We start from the raw sequence: 14,203 nt of genomic DNA on the forward strand, positions 1-14,203 counted from the left end.
AATGGAGCAAAGAGAATAAGAGATTATGTCGATATTTTTTAAGAGTATAACATTAGGGATCAGGGTTTAGCGCCTGCCTTCAGCCCAGGTCGTGATCCCAGGGTCCTGGGATCGAGTCCCACGTTGGGCTCCCTGCATGGAGCCTGCTTCTCCCTCTGCCTGTGTCTCTGCCTCTCTGTGTGTCTCTCATGAATAAATAAATAAAATCTTTAAAAAAAAATAAGAGCATAACATTATACACATTCTATCATTAAGAGTCTGTAGTATCTTTATGGTAACAGAACTTGACTTTTATATTGATGACATTCTTTTGTTTTCTTTATTTCACTATTATAGTTTTCATCTTTTGGGGTATTTAGATTGTACTTGTGTTCAGACTCTCTTTCAAGTTAGGCAGGGCCATATAATTTGCTTTGACTAATGCATTTGAACAAAAAACAAATGCGTATATGTGAATGTGTGCGCACGTAGGCACATTTGGGCTTGTGTACGTGGTGTCATTGCCAAGGAGAAAGCTTTAAGTAGCAGTGCAAGACTCTACTACATGTTTTTCTACCTGTTACCTTGATTGTGGAAGCGGATGTTGAACTGGAAACTTTTTAGTCTCTTCACTGAGTGACAGCAGTGATGAGAACCCCCTTCCAGTTCATGCTGGATACAGAACACAATTAAAATACATTTTATTGTATTAAGTGCCTGAGATTTGGCTGGGGGTGGTTATACTGCAACATACCCTGGCATACGATGACTGACACCCTATGTGGTCTTTAAAATCATTATAAGAATTAGCATTTTGGGTTACGTTGGACAGAACACATTAGAAGACATTTAAGGATTAACTAAGACAATATTTAGATTAGTAAAGGTTTTGGAGTCTGTACCACACAGGGAACTATTGAAGTAACAAGGGATATTTAGCCTGGAGGAAAGACCTAAGGGAGTCTTGGGTAAGTGATTTATTTTTCACTTTTTTTTAAAAATTTATTTATGATAGTCACACACACACAGAGAGAGAGAGAGAGAGAGAGAGGCAGAGACACAGGCAGAGGGAGAAGCAGGCTCCATGCAGGGAGCCCGATGTGGGACTCGATCCCGGGTCTCCAGGATCGCACCCTGGGCCAAAGGCAGGCGCTAAACCGCTGCGCCACCCAGGGATCCCGGGTAAGTGATTTAAAATCCTAAGGGCCCACCAGATTAAGGGAAAAAAAAATCAGATGTTAAAGTGTATTTCATATTTTTGCAGAGTGTGGACCTAGGCAAATGAATAGTATTTCTAAAAAGCATAGGAATTCAAAAGGAAAATACTTTTTCCTCTAGTAATTACAGATGCCAAAAATCACCATAGAGTCTCTTGTGAGTGGAATTTAAGGAAATAGCTGTATGACCATGAGTTATAGCAATAAAGATTTGATTTGTGGGCTCTAGAATGCCTAAGTATAGTAGTGGGCTGAACCATATACTACTAGGTGGATGATCTTGGGGAAAATACTTAACCATTTTTAAAAAAATACTTAATCTTTCAATGCCTAAATTTCCTCAAACATAAAACAATGTTGGCCATAGCAGGGACATCTATCTTAGTTTCTTTGTGGGGATTATGAGTGAAATCACTCAAAATACTGAAAATAGGGCCTGGCACCAGGTAAATCATTTTTTTTTTTAATTTTTTAAAGAACTGTTAGCTATTTTATTACCATGTTCCAAAGGGAATTTGTAGATTGCAGGTTGGTTAAGATAATTAGATGAACTCTACAGTTTCTTTGAACACAAACTCTTTCTTGGTCCTTGAATAAGTGGATCATATTGTAGTGATAGACACTAAAATTTCTCACATCTATCGTGTTGGGCAAACACTCAAAAAAAGTTACCCTATGCCTTAGAATTGTGTAAAACTGCAAGGATTGTCTTTGATAAAGTCTAATTCACTTGGCTTTTCAATTATTACTGTGGTAGGCAGAGTTCTGAAATGACTCCTCCACCCTAATTGAGAGGCAGTGATACGTGCTGTGGCCCCTCTGGGTACTCTACAGTTGTTATTGTTAGGTTATGTGACAAAAGGATCTTGCAGATTTCATGAAGGCTTCTAATCAGTTGACCTTAAGAGAGGAAGATTATTAGGTTGGCCTACCCTAATTACAGGAGCCCTTAAAAGCAGGGAGTTTTTTCTGGCTGCTTGGGGAAGAGGAAGACAGAGTTTGAAAGTATAAGAAAGGCTTTGCTGGAGGGATCTTGCTGTTGGCTGTGGTGTTGACATGCGCTCGAGCCAGGTCCCACATTAGGCAAGTATGAGCAGCCTCTAGGACATGTGGGTCGGTAAACATGTGGGTCGCTCAAGAAGAGAGGATCTCATGTCTACAACCACAAAGAACTGAATTGTGCCAACAACCTGGAAGTGTTTGGAAGCAAATTTTTCCTTAAAAGTCTCAGATGTAAACACTGTCAGCTGGCATTTTGAGGTCGAGAGTCTGCTGTGCTGGACTGTGGCCGTATGGACTGTGTGGGGTCATAAACGAGTGTTGTTTTATTTTATTTATTTTTTTATTTACGAGTGTTGTTTTAAGCTACTAAGTTTGTCTGCACTCGTGCAGCAATGGAGACTAATGCAAGTTACTAAAAAGGGATATTGGGAGGTTGGACTGCTTTGCGAAAAAGAGTCATTTTTCATACGGCGAAAGTTAACCGGAGCACTTGTTTTGGCAAATGTGTGTGTAGAGATGAGGAGAAGGACGAGTACAATGCACTATAGATGTCTAATTAGACAGAAATGGAAATCACCATTCTATTGAAAGCAATTTTCACAGAATCAAGAGTGATTTACCATCTGAAAAGACCTTGACCTTTGTGAACTGCAGAACCAGTTTTCCAGATTTGTTTCCTCATTGAAGCTTTTCTTTCTTCTATGTCTTTCATTGTAGCTTTTCTTTCTTCTATGTCTTTCATTGTAGAAGGATAGGTTACCGCTCCCCACAGTGTAATTAAGGTCATTTGTGAATCTAAACTTTGAGGACGCTTTCATGTGAAACACCTTTGGTTTAAAACAAAATCGCAGTGTAAGGCTATGGAGACAGACAGAAATCTTTTTTTTTTTCCTTGAGAATATTTGCCAAAAATAACGATGCAAATTGGATTTTGTTGATGCCTGTAGAAAATGATTGGGTAAAAGTAAAAAGTAAAACAGTAAATATAAAGTAAACAGAGTATGCAGTCTTTTCACTTTAAAAAAAATGAAAAGATTGGGTACTGTAATTGAAACTGCATACTTTTCAACTGTTAATGTCTTAGAAAATAAAAGTTCCAATCAACATTTAGTTGGCAGTGACCGTATGGAGTGTGTATTTGAATTTATCCAGCTTGTGTTAAAATATGGCTTGTGTTTGTGAAACGTGGTTGCCTCATTCTGGACAGACCAGGTACTTTCTACCTACAGACCCCTTAGAATCTACCTACCTACATGAATCCCTAATTCGACAGGGAGATTAATGCTCGTAAGTATGAATTGATTTATCAGTTATTATGTGGCAGATTTAAATCCAGAATTTATTTTTTTTTAAATTTCAGTGTTTTGTTTCTATTATGCAGTATTTCATGTCTTTTTGACACAAATGTTATGGTAATGCTGAGTTAAAAGTATTTTGTTTCTTATTCAGTAACAATAATTAGCCTGGCTCATGGATAATGTCATTTGGCGTCACGTGGCCTCGGGGTCTCCCTCTTATGCTGCTATGCAGTCAATTTCAAGACTGCCACAGAAGGTGTGAGATCTGAAACAGGTGCCAACCAAATCTTCGGGTTATTTTGGCTCCAGAAATCTGTGGGAGAGTGTAGGAACTCGGTCCAAAGTTGGGGTTCCGTTGTATTCGGGCCCTAAATAGATTGCTTGGTAAAATATGGGTGCTCTGAAAGAAATATAGTGTCCATGGATTCACATAGAATATGAAAGAATTGGCAACAGAATCTGAGTGTTTCATTGTCAGTGAGTTACCGTGTGAGGTCGTGTGTGACAATCCCTACACTATAAGCTCACCAGCTCCTTTGCAGAACTCTATCCTCTGGAAAGGAAAAGCGAGTGAAATAAAACACACATACACAATACATAATCACAAACTCACACGGTGGAGAAACCATCTGAAAGAGCTAATTAGGATGAGCTGAAGGGAAAAAGGTATCAGATGTTTATTTTTTGGGAGAAGGTCACCAGCAGCTTGAGGAGCAATATATAGGCTTCAGAGCAAAAGTAGATAATGACATTGAGGGATGGTGAGAGAAGCAGACAGCAGAGAATAAGGACATAGTGCTGCAAATAGCAGCTCTGATGATATTTGAAAATCTGCACCCAAATCTCTTATGAGAAGAGGGAATAATTGGGAAGCCAGATCTTGAGAGAATACTGAAAGCACTGCTAATTAAGTCTAATGACAACTGAATTTGCTGCATTTCTTTTAATGTGAATCATTTGTACTAGCAGGTGAGGCTGAAGGGTACATGCTATGGCATAAAAGCTATGCTTTTTGTTTCTAGAAAAATCCCAAAAGTTATAGATAAGTCATTAGAGAGAGATAGTTACAACAAATCTACACCTAGAAATTTCTAATGTTAGCACATTAATATATCATCTTTATGGCTAAATACTGTTTATCAGTGATTATCCTTCATTGGTAAATATCCAGAATGTGATTCTGCTCTATATATTGTTTTATAATTTGGTTTTTCCAACAATATAAAAGGAGCCTCTTGCTATGTTACTAACCATTACTTTTATGGTATTACTGTAATATCTGCATTATGTTTTGTTGAAGGCATATTCTATTCTTCACAAGATATACATTCCCCCTCCCACTTTTTTTTTTTTTTAATTCTACTGACAGTTCTATGCCACATAAACTTACAGCCAAATCTTTGAATACACATTTAATTATTTGGGATAAATTCCTAGAAATGAACCTACCATTTCAAAATACTGCTATTCCAGGGCTTTTGACAGGTGAATACCTAATTTATCTTCCAGCGAGATTGTATCAACTGATGATTTATGAGAGTCCCAGACACTAAAAATTAAGGGTATCTGGGTAGCTCAGTTGGTTAAGTGTCCAACTCTTGATCTTAGCTCAGATCTTGATCTCAGGGTTGTGAGTTCAAGCCCTGTTTTGGGCTCTGTGCTGGGCATGAGGCTTATTTAAAAAAAAAAAAAGTAGCATATAATTCTTCACGTTTTTCCTACGTGAATAAAAACTCCACTCCCTATTGTGCTGCTTAATCTTATTTCCCTTCATATCTCTTGTGCTTGACAACTCCTGAGTATGATTCTGTGTATACTGTAAAGGTATTTGCAGCATGCTGGTAACAGTAAAAATACAAATAAAATAACTGCATTATTATAACTATAGGGGAAAATTCTGGAAGAATATGAACGGAGCCCTTATTAAATTTAAGTTTAATATGGAATGTGGGCGTGAATAGGGGAGTGGAGGTGTAAAAGTAGGGTGACACTTTAAATTTTCTCTTGAACCATTTTTGTATAAATTAGATTTTTTTTTGCAATAAGCTCATTTCAAAGGTTAGTTGTATGGCGATATTGTGGAAATAGAAAAGAAGAGAAAGAAGCTCTTACTATACGCAAGACTTGACACTTCTAGTTAATGTGTGGGATTTATTTTAATTTCCATTAACCGTTGGAAATCGATTCTATCCCTCCCCCATTTGCAGATGAGAAAGCAGTGGCTTTAGCTGGGTTGCATGACTTTTTCCAGGCCAAACAGCAGTGCAGCAAGGGAACTGGAGGTGAACTCAGGTTTGCTTGGTCTAGACTAATTTGCACTGGATCTGGGAGTTTGGTACAGAAACCTATGTTCTTTCCCGTGTGCTAAGCTGTCTCTCAGGAGGGCTGTGAGCTGACTTCTGAGATCAAGATGTCTGTGAGCAGAAAAGGGAACTGTTGGCTCCTTTGCAGAATCCTAGTTCTGAAGTTAATGAGTTGGAGTGTCTGGGAGAACCGGCTTCCCACCAGGTCACACAACGGGAGTCAGTGTTTTCTGACTCTCTGCATATCCAGGGCAGTTCCTTGCCAGTTCTCTTGGAACCAGCCTTGTGGTTTCATTTCATGCTGACAAGGACAAATTCCAGAATCTGATTTCAAGTGAATGGATGGTATTAAAAGAACGAAAAGTGGTGGTGAATTCTCATATAAGGTGGCTGCTGTCTTTCAAGTATTAAAATAACTGTCTGCTTGCTTGCTTTTCTGAATAGCAAGAGTTGTTTTTTGTTGTTGTTTTTTTTTGTTTTGTTTTGTTTTGTTTTTTGCTACAATAAATGGCAGGGTACAGGGAAGCAGATTTAACAAAGTGTAATTATCATGGGAAGTCAAAAGAGTAGAAAACAATAACTCTAAATGTGAGGAGTCCTACAAAATGAACCATTATGTAAAATCTGTAATTCACAATCCAGTAGAACTGAGGTTCCAATAAATGAGATTTGCAATCCTTAAACTCTTTTTGATTCCTATAGATGGTATATCAAGATAGGGGTAATGAAAAAATAGAATTTGCACAAATTATCCTCACATACTGTTTTTTTAAATGAAACATTTGAATCAGTTACTATTGCATTGGACAATAAAAAGGAACGCCCTGGCTCTCATAATTGGAAAGCCCGGAGGTAGGGCAGGCTTCACGTCTAATTGATTTAATCAACAAATCCCAAAATTTCTGCCTATTTTTTTCTGTCACTCAGAGACCCTTCATCATCCAATGACTGTCTGCCTTCATAGTTAAAGATTTTGTTAGCCACAGTGTATGCTATACATTTCTGCATTGAGTTATAGACAAAGAGAACACCACTACCAACATTTCAAGAAAGACCAGATTTCTCTTTGTCTCTTATACACTCCTCAGTTGATCACTGTTGCCAGAAACATTCCCCTAGCGCTGAAAATGGGGTCCATTGTTCCTGAAAATCCCGGACTCCGAAATGTAAAGAGGATCCACAATGAAATCCCAGGATGTTATTTAAAGGAAAAGGAAACTTCTTTTTCGGGGAAGTATTTAAAAAATTATAGTTCATAATAATTATATTAAAGTGAAGGCTATCTTGGTATAGTTTATAGTGAAGGTGCAACACCATAGAATGCCTATTTATTGAGCTCTTATTGTATATAGAGACACAGCATATAAATGTGTATGGAGAAAATTTCTCTCAGTCTCTAAGTTAAAGTTACTCTCTAAGGCAGGTTTGCAAAAACAAACAAATAAATAAATAAATAAATAAATAAATAAATAAATAAATAAATAAGGCAGGTTTGCTTCTCCATGTTGGTAATCCCTGTCTAATCAGCAAATTAACTCAAGACTTAGTGATTTTAAATCAATAATAAGCAACCATCTCATGGTCTCTGTGTTTCATGGTCTCTCATGGTCTCTGTGTGTCAGAAATTAAGGAAAGCTTATATAGGTAGTTCTGGCTAGGAGCTTCTCAGGCAGTTGTAGTCAAGACGTTGGCTAGGGTTGCATTCATCTGAAGTCTTGGCTAGGGTTGGAGGATCTACTTCTAAGGCGTTGGTGGTTGGCAGTGTACCTCGGTTCCTCTTAACGAGAGTTATCCCTTAGGGCTGTTTAAGCATCCTCCTAACACGGCAGCTGGCTACTCTCAAAGCGAGCAATTCAGGCAAGCAAATTGGAGGCTGCAGTGTCTGATGACCTAATCTCTGAAATAACCCACAGTCACATTTGTGATATCCTCCTCATTGCCCTGGTCCATCCTATCTAATAAGGGAGAGATCTGTCTCCTCAAGGTCATGAGGATCATTGGGGATCATTGTGGCAACCAAATGTAAATGTTGCTCTTTTTACTTTTTATACTAGAGATTCAAAAAATAAACAGGCTCAGATGGTTCAAGATCATAGATAACCTCAGTGTACTATGCTTTCCACCACTGAGCTAATGAAGGCAGGGCTAATTGCTTCAAATAATATTTTTCTCCTAGTAGAAATTCTCATTCCACTTTTCACAAAACTTTAAGTTATGTATAGCAACTACAATTGGTCTTATCTTGTAGATGATGAAGTCTTATTAGTGAGGCATCAATTACTTGCTCAAGGTCACTCACACTTTGGCAAACTGTTGACACAGGTGACCATCAGCATGCTAAAGACTTTAAAAATGTTTTTGAGATGAGCTCTCCAGGAACGTTAAAATTCAGATAGTTTTATACTATATTGGGGTTTTCTCTTTTAAATGATTTTTTAAATTCAAATAACCCAAAAGCATCTTTTAAGCTTAGTGGTAGTCTTGAGTCTCCTTACAGCAGTTCCAAAGAGTACTGTATTATACACTTAATACAGTTACTGAATACACTTAATCATGTGTAAAACTGACATCATGACGTCAGCCTAGAGGTGTGATTATGAACTTTATGTAATATGCATGCAGAGAACTGTATATTATTATCTAATTGTATAACTTTCTCAACTAGTACTGTGCCTCGAACATATTAGGTGTTTAATAAATATTATTATAACCATTATTTTACTTTACCTTATAGGCTAAATTTAATCATATATACAATAAAACTGAAGTTTAGGCATTTAAGGAGTATTTTGGAAACCTGGTTCTAGGCTCGATAGGATAAATTCAACACTTAATCTATATCTTTTTTTCTCTTTATTGTATATCTTAAACATCACTCCACCATTCCCTGCTCCCCATCCTGAACCAATTCACAAGGACCCTGGGCTTCAAAGAAAAATAATCTCTATCATGGCCTTAGTGTCTCTCTAGGTCAGTCTCCCTAAAAATAGTCATATAGTGGAAAGATAATAAAGGAGAGAAAAATTATTTATGTGACAAAATGAATGGATAGGATGACAATTTCTGGCTAATGATAGAATTGCAAGAAAAGGAATTACAACAGCTATTTAGAAATAGGAGGATCTTCCTCGTATTTTTAGATCACTGAACAACTAATCAAATTTTTAGTCATATGGTAAGAACTATTTGGATTACAGAATAAATCACAAATATGCCATTTCCTAAATCAGATGATTTGCAGGCTCTAAACATACTAGAGTATTAAGTCCATCTCTTAATAGTAATATTAATGAGATCAGGTAAAGCCTCTTCAACAATGCCTTTAGACATACTTGAGTGTATCCCAAACACTATCTTTACAGAGAATTTCTACAGAAATTCTGAATTCAATCAATCCTAGAGTTGGCCTACTGCCAATTGGATGAACTGAAGGGTAAGATATCTCTCTGTCTGTGAGTCCTGAAACATAGTTACACAGAACCCCATACTTATCTGGAGCTTGCTTTACTGCTAAAGCTTTTTAAGCTCAGAAAGGGAGGTAAAGCAAATTACTGCTTTTATCATAGTTCATTGGCTCAGCACCATTGCAAAGTGGCCCCAAGATGAGCCTGGCATGTGGAAGGCCAGGGAGCTTGAGATGTTTAACAGGGACTCTGATCAATGGAATTGTTAGGTATATGATTTTAAAACAGCCAGACAAACCCAAATCTGGTCTCTTTCTTTGAGAAATATAAATGTAGGGCTGAGGCCTGCTTTATCTAAGGAAACCAAGGGTTTTCATTCCTGATACCCAAGAATGTGCTTCCCATCCCAAATTTAGGCAAACTGGGGCCAAATTTAGGCAAACTGGGGCCAAATTTAGGCAAACTGGGGCCCAGGATGACTCTAGGGGACCTAAAACTGTCCTATTCTGCTGCTTGTTCCATTAGTGTATTCTTCTCTTGTTTCCTTGGGACTCTGGAGGAACATAAACTATAGTACAATAAAGAAAGCCCATCTAGATGTAATAATAAGGTTGCATCATGCTGGGGACTGGTCTTATCAATCCATGTGTAATGAACTGAGGAAATCCTCACAGACATAAGGGCGCAGAGATGTTAAGCAGATTTCTCAAGATCAGTGCCGCAGACTGAACATATGTGTCCCTTACAAATTGAAGTGTTGAAACCTAGTTCCCAATGTGATGGTATTTAGAGGTAGGACCTTTGGGAGGTGATTTGGTTATGAGGGTGGAGCCCTCAAGAATGGGACTAGTGTCCTTATAAAAGAGACCCTATAGAGGTCCCTTTCTCCTTTCACCATGTGAAGGAACCCTGAGAAGATTGTTATCTATGAACTAGGAAATGGACTCTCACACACAATGAATCTGTTGGCTCGTTGATCTTAGACTTACCAGAATCTGGAACTGTAAGAAATTAGTGTCGGTTCTTTATAAGCTACCTAATTTATGTGTTTTATGCTGGTCTCAGCCTATCATTAACAAGTATTATGGTTGGACCAGCTCTTGGGATTCTTAAATGATTTCAAGATGCCCTCAGTGAATAACCATCAGGAAACCTTGAAAAAATAAGTGTATTATTTACAGAACCTAGAAATTACACAGCACACCTAGGGCCACACAGTGATGTCACGGGTAGAGAGAGCACACACAGGCCTAGAGTTCTGCTTTTATTGGTATTGTGGGTGGGTGCTAAGGGTTTCTCAGGCTCATTCTTTATCGGTGAATTTAATATTCCCCCATAAGAGGGGAATTTAAAGAGAAAAAACAAGTGGCCCAAATAGTAGTTATAAAAATCAAACAAGATCTAAAACAAGAGCCTTCGGATGGGGAGGTAGCCTGGCTCTGTATTGAGTTGTGTGGCTGGCAGTGTGTTTACTCAAGATAGTCATCTCTGTTTGAAGTGTACCCCCCTCGACTGAAGTTTCAGTCAGGTACTTATCATACAAAACAAACACAAAAACCTGCTAAGGCTTCTACTACTCTGTGATGTTCTGTTGCAGCAGCTCCAATGGACAAAGACGGTCACACACTGAATAAGTAGCACATGGGGATTTGAAGGCAGGTTGCTTCATCGTCTGAACTCCCATGCATCACCGTGGACCGATGCGTATGCTATAGGACCGCCCGCTGTATGGGTATAAAATTGTTCTCCTGGGAGAGCCCGTGCAATCGGTGTAACCCTTTTCATTTTTAGAACATTTCATGGGAAGGTATCTCAGCGCGTCTCAGGAGTTGTGAAAGCTGTGAATGAGGGATGGCGTTGGGAAGGGTCGAGAGATACAGGGGACCGCTTAAGAAAGTACAGGACCCAAAAACTTAGGCGGAGGGTATGGGAAATACAGAAAACCCAAGGAAGAAAAATAATCAGATTTTGGGTAGTTGGTGGAGTTTATGGGTGGGGAGGAGGGTTTGGCATAAACTTAGTCAAAAATCGGGAACCAGGTCTTCTATGTTGATAGGGTGGCGTGATACCAACTAGCGTTAACATGAGGTGGTTGACTTACAAGGTGTGTCCGTCTACGTTTTTCCTGCCTCAGTAGATGGCTGCCCTCTCATTCCAGTGTCTGCCAGAGACACTAAGGCGTTGTGGGCTACTATCCCCGGAGACTCATGCTGTAATGAAGATCTGGAAACCCGTCCTTCCGTTGACTGCCACAAGGCAGGAAAGGTAGGGGATGGGCAGCGCACGACATCTGTGGCATCTGATGGCGAGAACTGGAGGCCTGGAAAGCCTGCGTGAGACAACTCCTCCAGCCTCACGTGCGCTACGTTTGCTCTTACAGTTTAACATCATTTAGTAAATTATTTATTGTAGTGGGTAAAATAATGAGTAAGAATTGGATCACTGCCTCTATGAAGAATTTCTCCAAGAGTTTAGACAGGCCATTTAACTCTTAAGTGCCAAAATATATTCCCTGGTTAAGTCAGCACAAAACGGCTGACTTTCTGCATGAGTTATTAATAATAATAAAAAAGAACTTGGAGCATGTGTTTTATGCCGTAATTGAGAAATATAGTAAAGAGGGTATATTTTCTTGATGAAAAGTTGACGTGACCTACCTACAACACTTTAACTACCCAGCAATCATAAAACAGTGTTTTGTCTACACCCTCACCCCCTTTTGAATCTGCTCTCATTTGTTTCAATAAAATGATGGAGAAGCCTGAGCGCCACTTTCTTCTTCTCCCGGTTTCTGCAAGAAGTCCGACACATCAAAAACGGGATGTGTAGGACGTGCGGAGTGAGTGTGCAGCTGTAGGCCCCATCAGCACGGAGAACTGACCCCTGAGTTGATCACGCCCCCGTGAGCCTTCGAGAATCACCATCCAGACTGAATATAAAGCATGGGAATCCAAGGCATGGCATCGTTTTGCTGCCTAATATCATAAGCAGATCCGTAAGTTGAACTGAAGGAAGCTGCTAGTTCCAGAGTTATTTTAAACACGGGGTCCTCAAAGAAACTCCAGAACTGAGCTCCTTTGGTTTCTCACTGAAAAGCCCGGCTGGGATCAAATGCCCAGTCACTTGACTACTGTTAGAGATAATATTCCTGGACACGGTTCGTTACGGTGTTACACTGTCTCCTAGATTTATCTGCGGCCTATAGCCGAAGGGGGGAAATATATTAGAACCCCTATACTGAAAGGTTTTACAAGGCAGGTGCAAAATTGTTTAGATAGTATACAGAGTTCTATCTCAAATTTTGTCTGTATCTTAAAATGGAAAATATTTCCGATCCATGTCAATGTGAAAAGGCATAAATACCGTTACCGTGTGGGATTATATATATATATATAGTGGGTTTTTCCCAATTCTTACTCCTTTTTTAGACTCATTTCTGTGAATACTTTAGTAAATTAAGTTGTAACTCCTTTAATTTTCACATTAACCCTGGGGAGTGTATGCTATAATATACTTGGTTGATAGTTGTGTAAACCGAGCCACAGAGCTTTTTTGGAGCTTAAATTGATCCAGATCCTATAATAAAGAAGTGTGGTGGAAGTGGAATTTGAACCTAGGAGGTTTAGGTCTTCAGTCCAGTCCCTCTAGCCTTATTTGTACAATTTCTACGCAGAAAGAGAAAAGTCGAGAGTCTGAGATATTTATGCGGTAGATCTTCGGTGTCCCACTGTGACGTAACAGTCACGATTCTCAGAGCACTTGCTATCCGGTTGTGTTCCCTGTACCGTGTGATACGCCCTGAAGACAACATTGAAGATGAGCTGTGTAATCTGGCCAGTGCCCAGTAGAGCCAAGTGATCTCCCTCGTGCTAGACGCCGTGCTGCTCGCTACTCCTGCAGCGTAACTTGCTTTAGATCTTTTTTGCTGCTCTTAGTGTCTCTGATTAAGACTTCAGGCACTTAAAATCCTAAAGTCTCCCCATTAGAAGGAATCCCGAGAGGAAGCTCGTTGAGAGGGAGCGGGGAGAGAAGCTGTAGAGACGGGACAGTAAGATTCTGGAGCGTCGGTAGGAAATGAACTCACCAAACACAGTGGAAGATTAGGAGGAGCAACCCGAGGTGGCAGCAAGGGTCTGCTGTGGTGGCCCAGAAGGGACAGACACTGAGCTTGCTCGGCCTGCATTCTCCTAGGTGCTTCCGTCTCCCAAAAGCGAGGGAGCTCAGCATGAAACTAGGGTTTTGAAGTGTGTGTGATTTTTTAAAAAAAATAACTGCTCTGGGAAACTATAGCAGGCAGTTAGTGTACTGGTCTTTATCTCTACTCTCTGTGTGTTTCGGTGAGGTTGCCACAGCAACGCTGTCTTCTTGTAGCACACCTCGGTTCAGGTTTGACAGTAGGGTGGGGGAGAGGATGCCGTGTGCATGTGGCTTTTCATTAATCTCATGGTTGACGGATGTAAAGTGGGAAGGATCTGTGTGTCCCTCATGTTTGCCTGGCTCTTAACCACAGTTACGTGTTCCTGGGAGTCCCCAAGGAGGGTCTCGTGGGTGCCCACCGAGGAAATGGGTCAGAGACCGTGGAGCATCTTTTCCTTCACACTTCTGGCCTTCTTTGTGAATAGACATTGCTGCTTGCTTGGTCAGTGAGCCCTTCTCTTCATGGACTTTGGTCCCCATGACAGTGCACTGGACTGTCGTCCAGGTGGTTTCAGGGCACACCACCCCCAAGAGTGCCAGTGTCACTGGAGGTTACCAACTGACCACATTTTAATCCCAGCCACTCCTATGAGGCTCCCTCATCCACCAGATGCACTGCCACCCATCGGCACAGGTGGGTCTCGCCATGGCGAGGGTCCAGGAGCCTGGGGTTGTGTCCTGTAGAGACGTTGTGTCTCTGAGACCTCTGTGGGTTCCCTGCACTGTTTGCTTTTGCCCCAGTGTCTTCTGTGAAATGACTTTTTCTCGAGGGTTTGCTCTAACAGCCCTTTGCTCTTCAGAAA

The 14,203-nt window shown here is 40.0% G+C and overlaps 1 protein-coding gene across 6 annotated transcripts in view; it reads left to right on the forward strand.

Moving 5' to 3' along the window:
- The window catches only part of LRRC4C (leucine rich repeat containing 4C), a 1,155,661-nt gene that overhangs the window by 123,719 nt on the left and 1,017,739 nt on the right, over positions 1 to 14,203 (forward strand). The gene's annotated exons all lie outside the window — the stretch shown is intronic.

This window comes from Canis lupus, chromosome 18 (genome assembly GCF_011100685.1).
Source record: "Canis lupus familiaris isolate Mischka breed German Shepherd chromosome 18, alternate assembly UU_Cfam_GSD_1.0, whole genome shotgun sequence".
NCBI classification, from domain to species: domain Eukaryota; kingdom Metazoa; phylum Chordata; class Mammalia; order Carnivora; family Canidae; genus Canis; species Canis lupus.